Source organism: Nomascus leucogenys, chromosome X (genome assembly GCF_006542625.1).
Source record: "Nomascus leucogenys isolate Asia chromosome X, Asia_NLE_v1, whole genome shotgun sequence".
Lineage (NCBI taxonomy): Eukaryota > Metazoa > Chordata > Mammalia > Primates > Hylobatidae > Nomascus > Nomascus leucogenys.
In genome coordinates, this window is record NC_044406.1 from 32,039,370 (window position 1) to 32,058,299 (window position 18,930).

The window sequence follows — 18,930 nt, forward strand, 5'->3', positions numbered from 1 at the left end:
TGTGAGTGCTCACCTGATTTTTGGTTCGTTTTTTATTTTTAGGACCTGCATGGTTCCCTTATGATTTTTGGTTCTTATGAGTGTGATTTTTTGTGTGTAGATGGTTGTTAAATTGGTTTCCTTTAAGGGGATGGGGATAGCCAGGGTAAGTCTTCTATTCGGCCATCTTGCTAAACTAAAGCTCTTAATGGATTAAATGATAATGTTTCCTTATATAGCTAGAGATTTTAGAATTTTGAGTGATTTATGATGTTACATTGACATTACCGTATCTGTATCTCTCATTTTCTCTGTTATTTTCAATACAGGCTATGATATTCGTTTGTAAGTTCTTATACAAATTCATGAGGGTTTGTCAATAAATCCAGTTGTTCTGATTATAATAAATTATTTCCAATAAGCTGTAAATACTCACCGGAAAAAAATACTTAGTAGGGTTTAACTGTGAATATGATAGTGAACATTAGGGCCCCTCAGGTAATAAGCATGGCACCCGCTAGGTAGTTTTTTTTATTCTCTCCCGCCTCCCACCCTCCACCCTCATATAGGCCCTGGTGTCTGCTGTTCCCTTCTTTGTGACCATCTGCACTCAATATTTTGCTCCTACTTATAAGAAAGAACATGTGATATCTGATTTTCTGCTCCTTTATTAGTTTTTTAGGATAATGGCCTCCAGCTCCATTTATGTTGCTACAAAGGACATGATCTTATGCTTTCTTATGGCCACATAGTATTCCACAGTGTATATGTACCACATTTTCTTTATTTAGTCTATTGTTGGGCATTTAGTTTAATTCCACGTCTTTCCTATTAAGTTTAGCCCAAGTTCTTTACCACTGCCTTTATCATTGCCCTTTTCACAACTCAAACTTTGAATATTTCTTGTCTGGTGAGACTGAAATAGCCTCTGAAGCTGCTTCTTGTCTCTAGTTTTACAGCACCGAGATTAATCCTCCTATTGCTCTCTGTAAGACACCTGATGCTGTCACCTTCTGCCACAAATTATTTGACGATTCCTATTCTGATTATCTATTGCTTTTTAAAAAAATACTGCAATATCTGGCAGCTTAAAGCCATTCTAGCTGCTCACGATTTTGTGGGTAAGGAATTTAGAAAACACTCAATTGGGTGGTTCACCTCTGGTACACTGATGTATTGGCAGCAGCTGGGGCAGCTGGGGCTGCAGACTCCATTTCTAAGATATCCTTTTAAATAATGTTTGACCCTTCAGTGTTTCTTGCTCTGCCTGCCTTTCTCTGTCTGTTTCTATGCCTCTGACTCTCTCTCCATGGCATATCAACTTTCAGTACTCTCTACATATCTTGGGTTTTTTACAGCATGGTGGTCTCATGGTGGGCATAGTTATTACAAGACACCTACATTTCAAGAGTAAAGAGTCCAAAAGACAAAAAGTGTATGGTTTTAGAATCTTAAAGCCAGGGCCCACAAACTGCAACAGTATCACTGCTACCATATACTATTGCTAAAAGCAGTCACAGTGCTTTTCTTATTTCAAGGGGATGCTAGACCTCAAATATTTATGGGACAAATTTCCAATAATGTGTGGCAATCTTTAATCCAACACAACTTTCTAATGCTTTCAATATAAAGTTCAATCTCCACACACTATTCATCATTGGGCCATTGCCTATCTTTCCAGCATCAATTCATGCAACATCCATCAAACTAATCTTCACTGGTCTCCACAAACACACACATATTCCAATAATAGTCTCTCTAATGCTCCATGTTCTCCCAGCCTTTCATATGTATTTAGACTTCTATGTTCCACTGAAGACAACAAAGAGCTAATAATGCTAATAATCACTCCATCACCAGAGTCAATGTTGTTGAGGAATGAACTATATTCAATTTTAACTTGAGAACTATGTAGAAACGAAATGAAATTTCCAAATGAAAGCACTTTTAAATCAGAAAAGTTTAAGATGTAAATATCAGCATCCAAAATAGCAAAGTGTTCCAGCTATTTCAAAAGATATAGACTTTTAAAAGCTCTTATCTTTTATGTACAGGTAGGATGTCATTTTGGTGTCATTTTTACAGTTAGTATGAACATGTACATCTTCCAAATACACAGCCATGCAGTGTCAGAGCAAGTCACCATAAAACATCACCAAGCAGCAGCAGCAGAAAGAGAGAGACCTCTGAATTTAAAGTATGCCTTTTGGCCGGGTGCAGTGGCTCACGCCTGTAATCCCAGCACTTTGGGAGGCCGAGGCGGGCGGATCACGAGGTCAGGAGATCGAGACCATCCCGGCTAACACAGTGAAACCCTGTCTCTACTAAAAATACAAAAAAAAAAAAAAATAGCCAGGCGTGGTGGCAGGCGCCTGTAGTCCCAGCTACTCGGGAGGCTGAGGCAGGAGAATGGCGTGAATCCAGGAGGCAGAGCTTGCAGTGAGCCGAGATCGCGCCACTGCACTCCAGCCTGGGCGACAGAGCGAGACTCTGTCTCAAAAAAAAAATAAAAAAAATAAAGTATGCCTTTCATGAGCTACAAAGATGATGATGAGTTTGTATAACACTTTATGCTCTGTTATCACATAAAGTTTAGCCTTCCCAAATATGAAAACCTGCCATGGAATCTTCAATATTATGTATACAAATACTAGCCCATACACTACACCTTATTTGCCTTTATCATGGTCTACATTGAAAGAGAGTAAAAAGTCTCCTATACAACCTTAACATGTATAAGAATAACTTGATGGTAGAATAAAAACTTCCTGAAGACTATAAAAACTTATGGTGTAGATTTATGATTTCATATGAATCCTCATGCACTCCTAAGGGACGTTAACCAGAACAACAAAAACCTTTTCTGTTTATGAAATTTCATGTTTCAAAGATTATACACTACTGAATAGCAAATACCTACATGCCGATTATGCAGACAAATCTGAACTCGATTTGTCCCCAAGATGTCCCAAACACTCTTGTCAGGGTATCTGACTCCAATGAAATAGGACTGTGTCTCAAATTCAGGTTTTGAAAGGTATCTTCTTTAATTATCTTCACAACTTCAGGCATAGATAATACAACTAATTTTAAAAATACAAGTCAATATTCATGGAATCAGAATGTCAAAAATCCTTAGCACTGACCTAATATGCCTCATAACTTTTGCAAAGATTACTGAATTCTTCCATCCACTCAGTTAAAAGGAGAATCAGGAGAGTGATCTATTTTAATGTGCTCCCCGATGCATAAGAAAGTTGGTGAACTACGTCTTTTACAATTATCAAGCCCTGGAGTCAGAACAAGTTCGAATCCAACTTCTACTGCTTATTGGCTAAGTGAAAGCATGTAAGATTTTGAAATTCTCCATATCATGGTCTCTCAACTATAAAACATAGATCATAATATTATGTCAGGATTAAATTATGTGTGTGTTCATCATCATGCTATTCAGAATAGCAAAAACATGAAACCAACCTAGGTGCCTGTCAATCATAGACGGGATAAAGAAAATGTGGCGGGCAGGTGCGGTGGCTCATGCCTGTAATCCCAGCACTTTGGGATGCCAAGGCAGGCGGATCACGAGGTCAGGAGTTCAAGACCAGCCTGACCAACATGGTGAAACCCCATCTCTACTAAAAATGTAAAAATTAGTCCGGTGTGGTGGCGCACGCCTGTAATCCCAGCTACTCAGGAGGCTGAGGCAGAATGGTGTGAATGCAGGAGGCGGAGGTTGCAGTGAGCCGAGATTGCACCACTGTACTCTAGCCTGAGTGACAGAGTGAGACTCTGTCTCAAAAAAAAAAATTGGCAAATAAATATACAACATGGAATACTATGCAGCCAGAAAAAAATGAAATCATGTCCTCTTTGACAACATGGATAGAGCTGGAGGTCATAATCCTAAGTGAATTAATGCAGGAACAGAAAACCAAATGCCACATGTTCCCACTTATAGGTGGCAGCTAAACATTGTGTACACATGGACTTTAACATGGGAATAATAGACACTGTTGATACTAGAGAGAGGAGGCAGGCAGGGGAACATGGGTTGAAAAACTCCCTATTGGGTATTCTGCTCACTACCTGGGTCCAATACACCCACTGAATAATGCTACACATCTACCGCTAGTATCTAAAAAGCTGAAACTTCAAGAAAAAAGTAATTAGTGTATTCATTGTCTAGTGACTCTCAACCAACAGTAACTTTTTTATTAATAATCTTTATTTGGTGGTTATATTTTTTCAGACTCCATTTATTGTGTCTAAACTGAATTTTCTCAGAAAACACTAAGATCATTTATTTTAAAAATGTGTAGCCTTACTATATAAATGATACAATATACATGTTTCTAATATCTTTTCTGTAGGCATGGCAGGAACAATATTTATCCACTCTGAATATGATATGACTATAACATGATATCAAGCACAAAAGCCTATGCTCACAATAAACTAATATGTTTTGCTTTTCCAAAGTAGGTTTCTTTTGATTCTCACTCCCAACATAAAACAAATTTTATTATTACTACTTTATAGATGAAGAAGCAGCCTCATAAATGTTGAGACTCAGTCATGATCTGATAGCTAGTTTCAAAAATAATTCAGTTGTTCTAGTTCATCCTCATTCTATTCTGCCTTTCTGTTTTTGTCGCTTCCAGCACAATTAGCTGTATGGTCACTCACCATTCCTGCTCTCTTTCCACAAGATAAGAGTTTTTGTGGGGAGAAGGCTGTTAAACAAGGGATTACAATTTGTACCCTCCTTATCACGAGGGGCCACGTGCCTTGTTCTGCCTTGCTAAATGTTAATAATGTGATGTGTATCCCTCTTGAGAAAAGGGAAACTAGAGACTTCTTGATGCTGCTAGTCTTCACCAGCAGCTTTGAGGCCATGTTAAGGAAGGCAGCATTATGAAAGAGATGAGTAAAAACTCCATTAACAGACTGCACGAAGCCAGAACGAACACTATACTCACTACTTGAATTCTAGTTGAGACCATATGTTCTATGTCCATACTTTGAAGGGTATATAGTTTGTGAAGAGTTAGAAAACCAGGAAATTCCAAAAGGTAAGTACTATAACATATAACTGAACAGATAAGAACACAGAAGGAGCACAGAAAATGATGGTGAACTCTAACTCAGAGTCTAGAAAAGGCTATATAATGTAAAAGATATTTAAAGTGATCCTTAAAAAATAATCAGACTTTGCCAGGTAGAGAAAGAAACAGACATTCAGTGAAAGAGTACTCTCTCCTATGTCAACAAACTAAATGAACTCTCCAATGATGTGATAGTCTTATTTTTACTATTCTATTTGAACACTATTCCAGTTATCTACTGATGTGTGAAAAAAACACAACTGCCAAATCCAATGGCTTAAAAAATAATCATTAATTAGTTCATGACTCTACAATTTAAGCAGAGCTTGATGAAGAAGGCTGAGTTCTGCTCTGTGTGGCGGTAGCAGAGGGGGCTTAACCAATGGGTAGTAGAGTGAAAGAATCATTTAATATGGCTTACGTACAGGGATTACAAGTTTGTACTGGCTGTTGACTTGGTTCACAGCCTGGGATGAAGACTTTGATTTCTCATCACATGGGCCTTTCCATGTGCCCTCTAATTCCTCAGAGCATAATTCTCTCTAAGGCCAAGGGTACCAAGAGAGAGAAATAGGTGAGTTGTATAATCTTTTATGACCTATCCTGGAAAGTCAGAGTGCCACTTTTGCCATAGTCTTTTAGTTTGGATAGTTACAAAGGCCCATACAAATTCAAGATAAGGGGACATAAACTGCATGTCTTGAGAGATGAGTGTAAAGGTGCTAGAAAATATAATCTGATAGAAACACCACAGAATGAGAAAAATCTAAGGATGAAAAGATGAGTTAGTATCTACCTGAAAAATCTATTCTAATCCCAAGATGTCATGCCAAATTCACAAAAGAAAGCTTAGGTTGTGCTTCTACTTGACTGTTCAGAATTTCAAGTTTGTTTCATATTACCTTTCACATAAAGTGCTTGAGGTTGACAATATCTGATATAGCACTGGAAGCTATTGATCTAGGCTTTCCAGTTTGATGTGAAGTGTGGCCAGCTGCATTGAGAAAGTTCTGGTTGATGGTTCTCAGTTTCCAAGAGGACAAAGTAAATATAATCGCTTAACAGATGTGTCATGTTACATTTGAGAGAATTATAGAGTAAGGCAGTTATAAGACTGTTAGATAGCTTACTAAAATGGGATCACTTCAGACACCTTCAAGAAAATGTATAATCTCATTTGCTGAATTGTTTCAACTCTAATCTAAATTAGAATCAAATAGTGGATTCAATGACTTTGATCTTCTTAGAGATTCATCTTTTACACTTTGATTGGTTAAGTTTTATGTGCACACTCCACATTCTATAGATTTAAGGTTTAACATGACCTACTCTCCTGCCTCCAGGGTGTATAGTTTAGGAACAGCAGGAAACCAGATAATTGGAAGATAATGTGATAAGCGTTATAGCATAGAAATGAACACTGCTATAGGAAATGGAAAAAAAGAAAAGGCAGTAAGCTCTGGAGTTTTAGAAAAGGCCCCAAAAGAAAGACATTTAACATGACCCCTTAAGAATAAATAGAATTTTTCAGGTAGAAAAGAGATATGAAAACTTGGTATAGCAGCAGACATATGACACAACCTCTGTGCTGCATCTGAATTTGTGTGATGACCAGCTAAACATAAGGTAATTTTATTTTTTATTTATGTATACATTTAAAATAATAATCGATTACATGTTAACATAAACATATATCTATGAAAAAATTGTTATATCTCTAAGACAAAATGGAATTAGTGACACTGTTTTACATATTTTCAAATTTCTTAATCATCTGGCTTAATTGAAGACAAACAGATACTCATCTCTGCTTCTGTACCTAATTCATTGCAATGAGCTGCTTCGGTTGAGTTCTGTGAAGAAAATACACATCCTCACACAGTAGTTTCAGTACAGGAATTTTTTGTATTTTTTGTTTTTTAACCTTTTATCTATTAAATTGTATTCTTTATTTCAATAGTTTTGGGGGTACAGGTGGTTTTTGTTACATGGATTAGTTCTATAGTGGTGAACTCTGAGATTTTAGTGTACTCATTGCCTGAGTAGTGTACACTGTACCCAATATGTAGTCTTTTATCGCTCACCTCCTTCCCAATCTCCCCTACTCCATCTCCAAAGTCCATTAGATCCCTCTGTATGTCTTTGTATCCTCATACCTCAGCTCCCACTTATATGTGAGAACATACAACATTTGGTCTCTCATGGCTGTAACTTCCTTAGAATAATGGGCTCCAGCTCCATCCAAGTTGTTTCAAAAGATATTATTTTATTCCTTTTTACGGCTGAGTAGTATTCCTTGGTACCTATATACCACATTTTCTTTATCTACTCGTTGGTCGATAGACACTTAGGTTGGTTCTATTGTGTTTCTATAAACATGTGTGCAGGTGTCTTTTTCATATAATGACTTCTTTCAGAAAAATATTTTAATAATGTTTTCAGATAGTTTTGGAAATTATTTGACACTGCACTAAAACTCAGCAAGCGGTAGTTTCTTAGGTTTCGTTGCAATGTAAAATTGGAAACCATACTGACATTTAAAATCTTCATGATTTTAATGATTAAAATAATCAAAATCCACTAGTCTATCTAGCATGGCTTAATTTTTATTGTATATATTACAGGTATACAACATGATGCTCTGATATACATATTGAAATGTATACATAATGAAATGACATATACTATGATCAGGCAAATTAACATATCCAGAAATTTATCCAGTTACCTATTTTTAGTAGTAAGAGCACCCAAAATGTATGCCATTAGCAAAATTTCAGTATACCTTTTTTTAGTACAGTTCCATGAAATGGCATACTGGTATATGAAAATTGATTCATCAAGTAAACGCAAATAAAAAACACAATGAGATATCAACCCACACCTGTTAGAATGGCTATAATCAGAAAGAAAAAAAAGTATGTGTTGGTGGAGATATGGAGAAATGGAAACCCTTGTATACTGTTTGTGGTGATGCAAGTAGGTACAGAAATTATGGAAAACAGTATGGAGGTTCTCTGAAAATTAAACATAGAAATACCACATCACCCAGAAATCCCTCTTCTGGGTATGTATCTAAACAAAAGGAAGGCAGCACCTCATAGAGATATCTGTGCTCATGATAATTTCAGCATTATTCATAATAGCCAAGATAAAGAAACAACTTCAGTGTCCATCGATGTATAAATGGACAAATAAACTGTGGTGTGTATGTGTATACATATAAATGTATAATAAAATATTATTTAGCCTTAAGGAGATACTGCCATTTGTGACAATATGGATGAGCCTAGGAATCATTATACTCTGTAAAATAAGTGAGACACAGAAAAATACTGCATCACACCACTTATATGTGAAATCTAAAAGTTGAATGAATAGAAAGAGAGGTAGAACAGTTGTTACCAGGGACAGGGAGGGGGAGAAAATGGGGCTATCTAGGCCATATGGAACAAACTTGCAGTTATATAGGATGACTAAGTCTAGAGGTCTAATGTACAGCATGAAGCAGTTTTATTACTACCATTATTTTTTAAATAGCAAAAAAGAATCATTAGCCATGAGATTCTGGAATACCAACAGCTTTCCAGCACAGAGACCTTGTTTTATATGAGTCCTCTCTGCTGTCTTTTACATAAAAAGAAGTAAACGCTGTGTGGTGAAATCAATAATGGTTAGGAGGAAATGCAGGTTCACAACTTTAAGTGAACTGGACTGTGGAAATGAAATTTCATCAGGTGGCCAGAGGAAAAAAGCAGAGCCATGAAGAGAGAGATACTTTTCAGTCCCTGACAACGTGTTATCAAAAGAAAACACATTGTCAATCACGTTGTCAGGAACAAATCTTCTAGACAAAGGAAAAATGTATAGAGAAGTAAATGCATATTGACTGGAACTCATCCTCAGACATGTGTAACAGACACATAGATTGACATGTGTAAAACACATAGATCTATATATACAAGTGGTTATTGGTGAACATTTATTTTCTCTTAGATGTTTAAAAATGGGAAACAGGTGATACCTGATGAAGTTCTCACTACGGTGTTAAAATTGTGTAATGTAAAGAATAAAAGCACATGACTCAGACTAATAGTTCTAAAATTTGAAAGGGTATCAGAATACCCTGGAAGGCTTGTTAAAACAAAGACTCTGGGTCTCACTCCTGGAGTTTCTATTTCAGCAGGTCTGGTGTGAAACCCAAGAATATGCATTTTTTAAAAAGTTCCCAGGAAGTGTTGATGCTGCCTGAATTGTAATCCTAAGTTGGAATCTTGCCTCTATCACTTAACAGTTATTAACCTTTGGGAAAGTTAACTTCTCTCTGTCTCATTTTCCCATTTGTAAACTAAAGACATAACACATTGTTGAGGGCTCCACCCATATACTCCCAGCACTCACATTTCCAATTCATGCTGCTGGAGTCCCACTGCAAAAACCTGCCACTGTCCGCCTAAGGACCTATGTTAGGTGCATCCACAGGGCTGACCCAAAGTGCTAGCAAGATACTGTGCAAAGAGAAGCCCTCAGCCAATGAGGGAGAGAAGCTAGAAAATAATGCTGCTGCCTCCTGTCTCTCAGGTGGGAGGAGTCTTAGGCATGTTCTCACCAGTGGTTCTCAAAATGTGGTCTCCAGACCATCGCCTAGGAACTCGTTAGAAAAATTGCAAATTCTTTGAACCTATCTAAGATACATTGACTCAGACTCTGAGGATGAGCCCCAGAAATACAGTTTAACAAACTTTCCAGGTGATTCTGATATACAACAAAGTTAAGAACCACTGCTCTATACCATTTCCCAGAGAATACCAGCAGGATTGAGTCAAAGATGCCCTGAGCAGCAACCTGCTTATTAAAATATCCTGTATTCTCTTTCATTCCTTTACAACCTAACCTCTCCAAGTCTCTTATTGGTACTTTCTAGTGTTGCCTCACTTACACAAACACACACACATAATAAAACGCACATACTCAAATCCTTAACTCAGTCTCTGCTTCTGTGGGAATCTATTCTGTAAGAAAAGAGATTAACAGTGCCCACGTGTCATAGGGAAATGATGAAAACTACATGTTATAATTCATAAAAGGGCTTCGAACAGTCCTTGGCACATGTTTAGATGGTAAAGAAAAGTTACATTTGTGATTATTATTATTATTAATGGAAATATTAGTGTACAAATGTAAACAAATTTAACATTTGAATGTTCTAACCAAAATGAAAAAATAAAATAAACATTGTTTTCCATTTTTGCAAGTTAGCACTACAATTTTATAATACAATCTTATCAGGTTCTTTTTCCATAATAATTTTCACCTTTCCTATGTATAAAATCTGTTGTAGTTCAATTAACTCTCTGTACACTTTTGTCACTGCTGATATTCTGTGACCTAATAATTGTTGTCACTTTTATGGGGATGTCACTCCTTAAACACTCATCTGTATAAACTTGTAAACTCAGGTCCACCACAAGGTATTTAAAAATGTGTTTGAAGTGGGAAGCTGTCATTCTATTACTGAGGTATTACTAAGAAATACAGCACAGAGCAATATCTGTGGCTTCCTAATACAACTGATGTTTGGGTAATTTGACATGATTATAAATGATAATTACCTGGTAAGTAAGCCCCATAGTAGTAATATCTTCTTTTCTTACAAAAAAGTGCTTTCTTATCAGCTCTGGTTTGAAGTTCCACACAGATGTTTTTCAAAATGGAGATTCACTAGTGGGAATTGTCTTCAGCAGGGGTCTAGCATCTATTTAATCAACACAGATCATTTTAAAAATGCGCTGAATCCACCCAATGAGCATATCTCCAGAAACGGATTTCAGAATTTAGCAGCTTAAATAATATGGGATATATTGAGTACTGAAGATTTTATTTAAATTTTTAAAAATAGTACAATAAACTCATGTATCCCTTCAACCTAAGTTCATCAAATTTTAACATTTTGTCGAATTGGCTTCATCTCCTCTTTATTAAATATACACATTCACAAATGCAAACACACACACATACACAATTGATGTTGCTGAATATTTCAGATTTAAGACATCAGGATCATTTACTTCTAAATTCTTCAAAATTTAACTTCTAACAACGGGGCATTTTTCTCCTTTTTGAAACAGATATTTTGTAACACCTTTTGGTATTATCATAAAATTCATAACTAAAGCACATGCCTATGCATAAAATTAGAAATAAAACTATATAAACTCTAAACTGTACTATTACAGAAAATATTAGGAGAGTTAATATAACAGAAAAATAAAAGAAGAGTCATCTACACTAGATGTCAAAATGAAGACATCCTATAGTATGTTATCACTATCTGTACATTTTCAAAATACTGAATTCTTAATTCCTAAGAACCACAAGAGACCTGGACTAGCTAAAGCTATCTTGAGCAAGAACAAACGTGAACACATCAGATTTTCTGACTTCAAATAAAATTACAAAGCCTTAGTAGTCACAACAGTGTGGTACCAAAATGAAAACAGATACATAGACCAATGGAACAGAAGAGCCCAGAAATAAACCCCAAAATATATGGTCAAACAATCGTAACACAGGCACCAACAATACACAATAGGGAAGGGATAGTCTCTTTCACAAACATTTATGGAAAAACTGGATATCCACATGCAAAAAGAATGAAATTAGACCTTTATCTCACACAATATACAAAAATTAACTCAAAATGGGTTAAATATTTAAACCTAAGGCCTGAAACTACAAAATGATGAGAAAACATTGATACATTTCTGAACAAAACAAAATACAAGCTTTCCTGACAGTACACAGGCATTGAAATACTGGAAATTCAGGAGTTAAAATAGTGCAAAAGTGCTTTGTATTGATTTATAAAATACAGTGTCTATGCTCTGACATACGTAAACAAGTTTCCCTCCTACAGGAATATTTCAGCGCATTGTAAAGTTGTGTGTAATGGAGGGATAGGTCTCTGCTGTTCAAGACTGAGTTATGCATAACAGGATATCTACCACAGCTTGCTTTGACTTCTTTCATACACAGTAATTTCCTAGATACCTTGTCAGGAATTACAACTCTCATTGAGAATAAATGATCTAAACAAAGCAGAGAAAATACAAAACACTGTTTACAGCTATAATGCATTAATTTTTATTAATGACTATTCTGATTTATTTATTTATTTATTTATTTTATGATGGAGTCTTGCTCTGTCACCCAGGCTGGAGTGCAGTGGTGCGATCTTGGCTCACTGCCACCTCTGGCTCCTGGGTTCAAGTGAATCTCCTGCGTTCAAGCGAATCTCCTGCCTCGGCCTCCCAAGTAGCTGGGATTACAGGCGCCCCATACCATCCCTGGCTAATTTTTGTATTTTTAGTAGCTATGGGGTTTCACCATGTTGGCCAGTCTGGTATTGAACTCCTGACCTCAAGTGATCCGCCCACCTTGGCTTCCCAAAGTGCTGGGATTACAGGCATGAGCCACTGTGCCTGGCTTTACCTTTTAATTCAACAACTCATAAACAAAACAAAAATTTTATTCATTTGACAAAAAAGTAAAGCCTGACAAACTGTTTTTTCACAATTACCATAATGCTTGTAGCTATAAGCAAACCTTTTTTCTGAGATTATAAGTAGCAGTGATGAGCCTCCAGATGGAGCATTATTACAAATGATTCAAGAAACACAGATCCTTTAAGTCATCTTGATTTATTTGCTAACATCATTCCACCCATCCTGCACCTCTCCGCAACAATCCCTTCACAGAATATTACTATAAAATGAAGGTAGAAATATTTCTCCCTTTGTGCCTAAGTAACTCCCAATGTCAAAATAATAATGTAGTCATAAACAAATATGATGCACTATATATCGAACAACTCTAGGATATTAAGTCAAGTGTATACTGAACTTAAATACCAGCTATGCATTTTAAAAAATTATAACCATGTTCTCAGTGATTGTGGATAATAGTTCAGCACAGTGGGATAAAGGCAAATATGTCAGTTACCTGAAATTAACTGTATTTAAATGATTATGATTTAATATACTGTCTCTTCTCAAAAGTACATTTTACAAAATAATCTTGGGGCAACAAAATTATTCTATAGTAAATAATTCATTGTTTGAAACACTAATGTCTCCCTAATATACTTTTATCTAGAAATAGCAAGGAAAACTTCAAATAGATCATCTAAGAAAGAACACTGTAATTCAACAGAGAAGAGACGGGAAATACCTAAGGCAAGGAAGGAAAGGTAAGCAAGGCAGCCTGCTCCTCCAGGATTGTCTAGGAGCTCAAAGAGGCTCCCCAGTGCGAGGAAAGGGTGAGAGATCCGAGCAGTTTATATTCCCATAGTAAACTCCTGCAATCCTAGCCACAGGCCAGCTCCTTGATCCTCATAGGCCCTGAACATAGGGAGCTGCCTGGAGATCATGTGAAGGCATTGCTCTACACAGGGAGCTCATGCTAAGGCCTACACATACCCACGGGATGCAAGCAGGTAATGCCATTTTGAGAGCCTAGCTCCTATCAGGTTGCATCTTGTCCTGTGGTCTAAAAGCCCTTTCATCGCCACATCTCTGAAGCCCCATTGATATCCCTGCCCACAGCTACTGCTACTGCTGGCTGTTCCCAATGGAGCTGAAGTGTGAGCCTGTGGCAGTGTCCCGGGCATGCCCAGCAGTGGAGCTGCCACACATTTGCATATTCCCAGAGTGCAGACTCCCCAGGCTTACAACTGCTGCTGTTACTGGCTGCTCCATCTGGCAGTGATCCCACTGCCCCTAGCAGCAAGGTTTCCAGTAATTTACATGCGCCCTAAGGAGAGACTCTCCTGTCCACAGGCATGTACCAATGCTAGTTGTTGCTGCCAGTGAGTGCTGAAACACACCTCACTGGCAGTAAACCCACCACCCTCACAAGCATCAAAGCTGCCAAACATTTGCACATGCCCTGAAGACAGGCTACTTTGCCTGCAGCCACAGCCATTACCAGATGTGGCCACTGGGTGCTGAAGCAGAAGCCACTGGAAGTGACCCCACCAACTTCAGCAGCAGGGTCACTGCACATTTGCATGTACTCTAAGGACAGGATCCCCACCCACAGCCACTGCCACTATTGGCTGTTGCTTCCAGGTAACCCAAGCATAAGACACTGGCAGCAACCCTGTCATCCTCAGCAGTACAGCTCACACGCATTTACATGTGCTTTGAGGACAGGCTCCCCTGCACACAGCTGTCACTGGTGCTGAACTGTGCACTGCCCAGTTGCCTGGCTATGGCTGCTGCCACTGACAGCACTGCGCTCTTTCCGGGAACAGGGCCATAATGTACTTCTGCATGCTTGAGGAGAGGTTCCTCTGACCACCACCACTCCTGCCATTTCCACCTGAGCACTCCACAGGGGTCCTGAGGACAACCATATTTCTGTCCACGATGGCCAGTGGCCAGATGCACCATCAGGGAGCCTAAAGACAGAGTTGCCCAATTTGACCCCACCCTTCCGAGTGGCAGATTACATTATCCAGGCTGGGATTGCCTAACTTTGTCCATCACAGTTAGTACCTGAGCACTTTGCCCAGGGGCCTGGAGATGAGCCCACTAAGCCTGCTATTACAAGCACATCTGGCACCTATCTGCATGTGCCACCAGTGGGCCAAGGGACTAACCAGCACAGCTTCATGCAGCCACTACTAACACTAGTATGGATCCCCTGAGAGCCAGAGGGTTAGTCCATCATTTCTATTGCCATTGTACATGTCATTCCCACCGCCCATGGGCCCAAGGACCTACCGAGCCTACCACTGCCACTGCTGACACCCAAGCAAACTGCCTGCAGGCCGAAGAATCAGGCTGCCTGAACCTGCTAATACCAGGGCTAGCGTATCCCAAACAAGAGCCCAAGGACAGGCACACTCGGCCTGCTGCTGCCACCAATGGAGCCTGAGAACTGGCACACCTGGTGTCTCGATTCCAGGTGAAACTCCACCACAGCCTCTATTTAAAACCACGCACAAAGCCACTGAGAAAATCACAGAAACCATTGAGGCCATCCACAGCTAAATAAATTATATGGGAACTACACTAGTGCACACACAGAGAGTCAAAGCTAAAGTGCCCCAACCAATCAATACCATAGGTGTATCTTTTGTAAGATGTCTTCCGCTAAGAGCAAAGTCAAAAAATTGGAAGAAGCAACTGTTATACCAGATGTGCAGATATCGATGTAACATGAAAAAGCAAGGAAATATGCAACACCAAATACGATAATTCTCCAGCAACAGAGTCCAATAGGAAATGTATGAAATGCCTAGAAAATCATTCAGAATAATGGTATTAAGGAAGCTCAATGAGATGCAAGGGAACACAGATAAACAATAAAAAGGAATTTAAAAAAATTCAGATAAGAACAAAAAATTTACTAATGAGATAGATATCACAAAAACAGAGCCAAATAAAAATCCTGGAATTGAAAAATTGAATAAAAATTATACATATATATATGTTTAAGAGCTTCAGTGACAGACTACATGAAGCAGAAGAAAGAATTTTAGAATTTCAACGTAGGTCTTTGGAAATAATGTAGAAAAAATTAAAAAAATAATTAAAAAATGAACAAAGCCTATATGACATATGGGATACCATAATTTTCAAATTTTCACTGTCCCAGAAGGCAAAGATAATGACAAAGGGATAAAAAACCTATTTAACAAAACAATCGTTGAAAACTTCCAACATTTAGCATGAGATGTAGATATACAGATACAAGAATCTCAGAGATCCCCATATAATACAATGCAAAAAGGACTTCAACACTACACATTATAGTCAAATTGTCAAAAGTCAAAGTCAAAGAGAATTCCAAAAACAGCAAGAGAAAAGTATCTAGTCACTTATAAAGGAACACTCAGACTAACAGAAAATTTCTCAGCAGAGACCTTATAGGTCAGGAGAGAATGAGATAACCACCACAAAGAAAACTATGAGTTCCAATAAACAAATACAGTAAAGTTGCAGGATACAAAAACAACATTCAAAAATCAGTGGCATTCCTATATAACAAAAATGAATGAACTAAAGAAGACAGCCAGAAGGCAATCACAACTACAAGAGCTACAAAGAATACCTAAGAATAAAATTAACGAAGGAAATGAAAGACCTCCTAAAAAAGTAAAAAACTATTGCAAGGACAAAAAACCAAACACCGCATGTTCTCACTCATAGGTGGGAATTGAACAATGAGAACACATGGACACAGGAAGGGGAACATCACACTCTGGGGACTGTTGTGGGGTTGGGGGAGAGGGGAGGGACAGCATTAGGAGATATACCTAATGCTAAATGACGAGTTAATAGGTGCAGCACACCAACATGGCACATGGATACATATGTAACAAACCTGCACATTGTGCACATGTGCCCTAATACTTAAAGTATAATAATAATAAAAAAAAAACTGTAAGGAACTCAAATCAACAAACAAAACATAAAAAAAGTAAAAAACCTATAAATCGCTAATGAATGAAATTGAAGAGAACACAAATGGAAAGATATCCCATGCTCATGAATAAGATGAATTAGTGTCATTAAAATGACCATAATGCAGAAAGAAATCTACAGATTTAGCGCAATCTCTAGCAAAATACCCATGTCACTTTTCTAAAAAACAGAAAACAATCCTAAAATTTGCCTGGAAGAAAAAAGAGGCTGCACAGCTAAAACAATCCTGAGCCAAAAGAACAAAGCTAGAGGTATCCAACTACCTATGTCAAAATATATTACAAGGCTCTAGTAATTAAACAGCATATTATTACTTTTTTATTTGAATTCCTTTTATTTTTAAACTTATAAGTTCAGGGATACATGCGCAGGGTTGTTACATAGGTAAATGTGTGTCATGGGGGTTTGTTGTACATTATTTCATTATCCATTATCTTAGTACCCATTAGTTATTTTTCCTGATCCTCTCCCACCTTCCACCGTCCACCCTTTGATAGGCTCCGGTGTGTGCTGTTCCCCTCTATGTGTCCATGTTTTTTCATCATTTAGCTACCATTTGTAAGTGAAAACACGCAGTACTTGGTTTTCTGTTCCAGCATTAGTTTGCTAAGGATAATGGCATTCAGCTCCATCCATGTCCCTGCAAAGAACATGATCTTGTTCTTTGTATGGCTGCATAGTCTTCTATGGTGTATATATATGCACCACATTCTCTTCATCCAGTCTATCATTGATGGGCATTTAGGTTGACCCCATGTCTGCTATTGCGAATAGTGCTGCAATAAACATACCTGTGCATGTGTCTTTATAATAAAACATTTTATATTCCTTTGGGCATATACCCAGCAATGGGAAGGCTGGGTTAAATAGTATTTCTGTCTTTAGGACTTTTAGGAATCATCACACAGCCTTCTGCAATGGATGAACTAATTTACACTCCCATCAACAGTGTATAAGCATTCCTTTCTCTCCACAACCTCACCAGCATATATTATTTTTTGGCTTTTTAATGACAGCCATTCTGAGTGGTGTGAAATAGTATCTCATTGTGGTTTTGATTTGCATTTATCTAATAATCAATGATGTTGAGTTTTTTTTTATGTTTGTTGGCTGCATGTAAGTCTTTTGAGACATGTCTATTCGTGTCCTTTGACCACTTTTTAATGGGGCTTTTTTTTTCTTGTAAATTTGTTTAAGTTCCTTATAGATGCTAAATATTAGACCTTTGTCAGATGAATAGATTGCAAAAATTTTCTCCCATTTCGTAGGTTGTCTGTTTACCCTGTTGATAGTTTATTTTGCTGTGCAGAAGCTCTTTATTTTAATTAGATTCCATTTGTCAATTTTTTCTTTTGTTGCAATTGCTTCTGTTATCTTCATCATGAAATGTTTGCTCATGCATATGTCCTGAATGGTATTGCTGAGGTTGTCTTCCAGGATTTTTTAGTTTTAGGTTTTACTTTTAAATCTTTAATCCATCTTGAGTTAATTTTTGAATATAGTGTAAGGAAGGAGTCCAGTTTCAATCTTCTGCTTATGGCTACCCAGTTATCCCAGTACCATTTATGGCATAGGGAATCCTTTCCCCATGGTTTGTTTTTGCCAGGTTTGTCAAAGATCAGATAGTTGCAGGTGTATGGTCTTATTTTTATGTTCTGTATTCTGTTCCATTGGTCTAAGTATCTGTTGTTATACCAGTACTATGTTGTTTTGGTTACTGTAGTCCTGTATTATAGTTTAAAGTTGAGTAGTGTGATGCCTCCAGCTTTGTTCTTTTTGCATAGGATTGCCTTGGCTATTCGACTTCTTTTTTGGTTCTATATTATATTTAAAATTTTTTTTCTAGTTCTGTGAAGAATATCAATGAGAATTTAATGGGAATAACATTGAATCTATATATTACTTTGGCCATTATGGCCATTTTAACAATATTGATTCTTCCTATAAGCATGGAATGTTTTTCCGTTTGTGTCATCTCCGATTTCTTGGAGGAGTGTTTTCTAGTTCTCCTTGTAGAGATCTTTCACCTCCCTAGTTAATTGTATTCCTAAATATTTTCTCCTTTTTGTGGTGATTGTGAATAGGAAGAGTTGGTTTGTGATTTGGGTCTCGGCTTGACTGCCGTTGGTGTATAGGAAGGCTAGAAAATTTTGTACACTGATTTGGTATCCTGAGAGTTTGCTGAAGTTGCTTCTTCACTTAAGAAGCTTTGGGGCTGAGACTATGGAGTTTTCTAGATATAGAATAACATCATCTGCAAATAGAGATAGTTTGAATTCCCCTCTTCTAATTTGAATTCCCTTTACTTCTTCCTCTTGCCTGATTGTCCTGGGTATAACTTCCAAAACTATGTT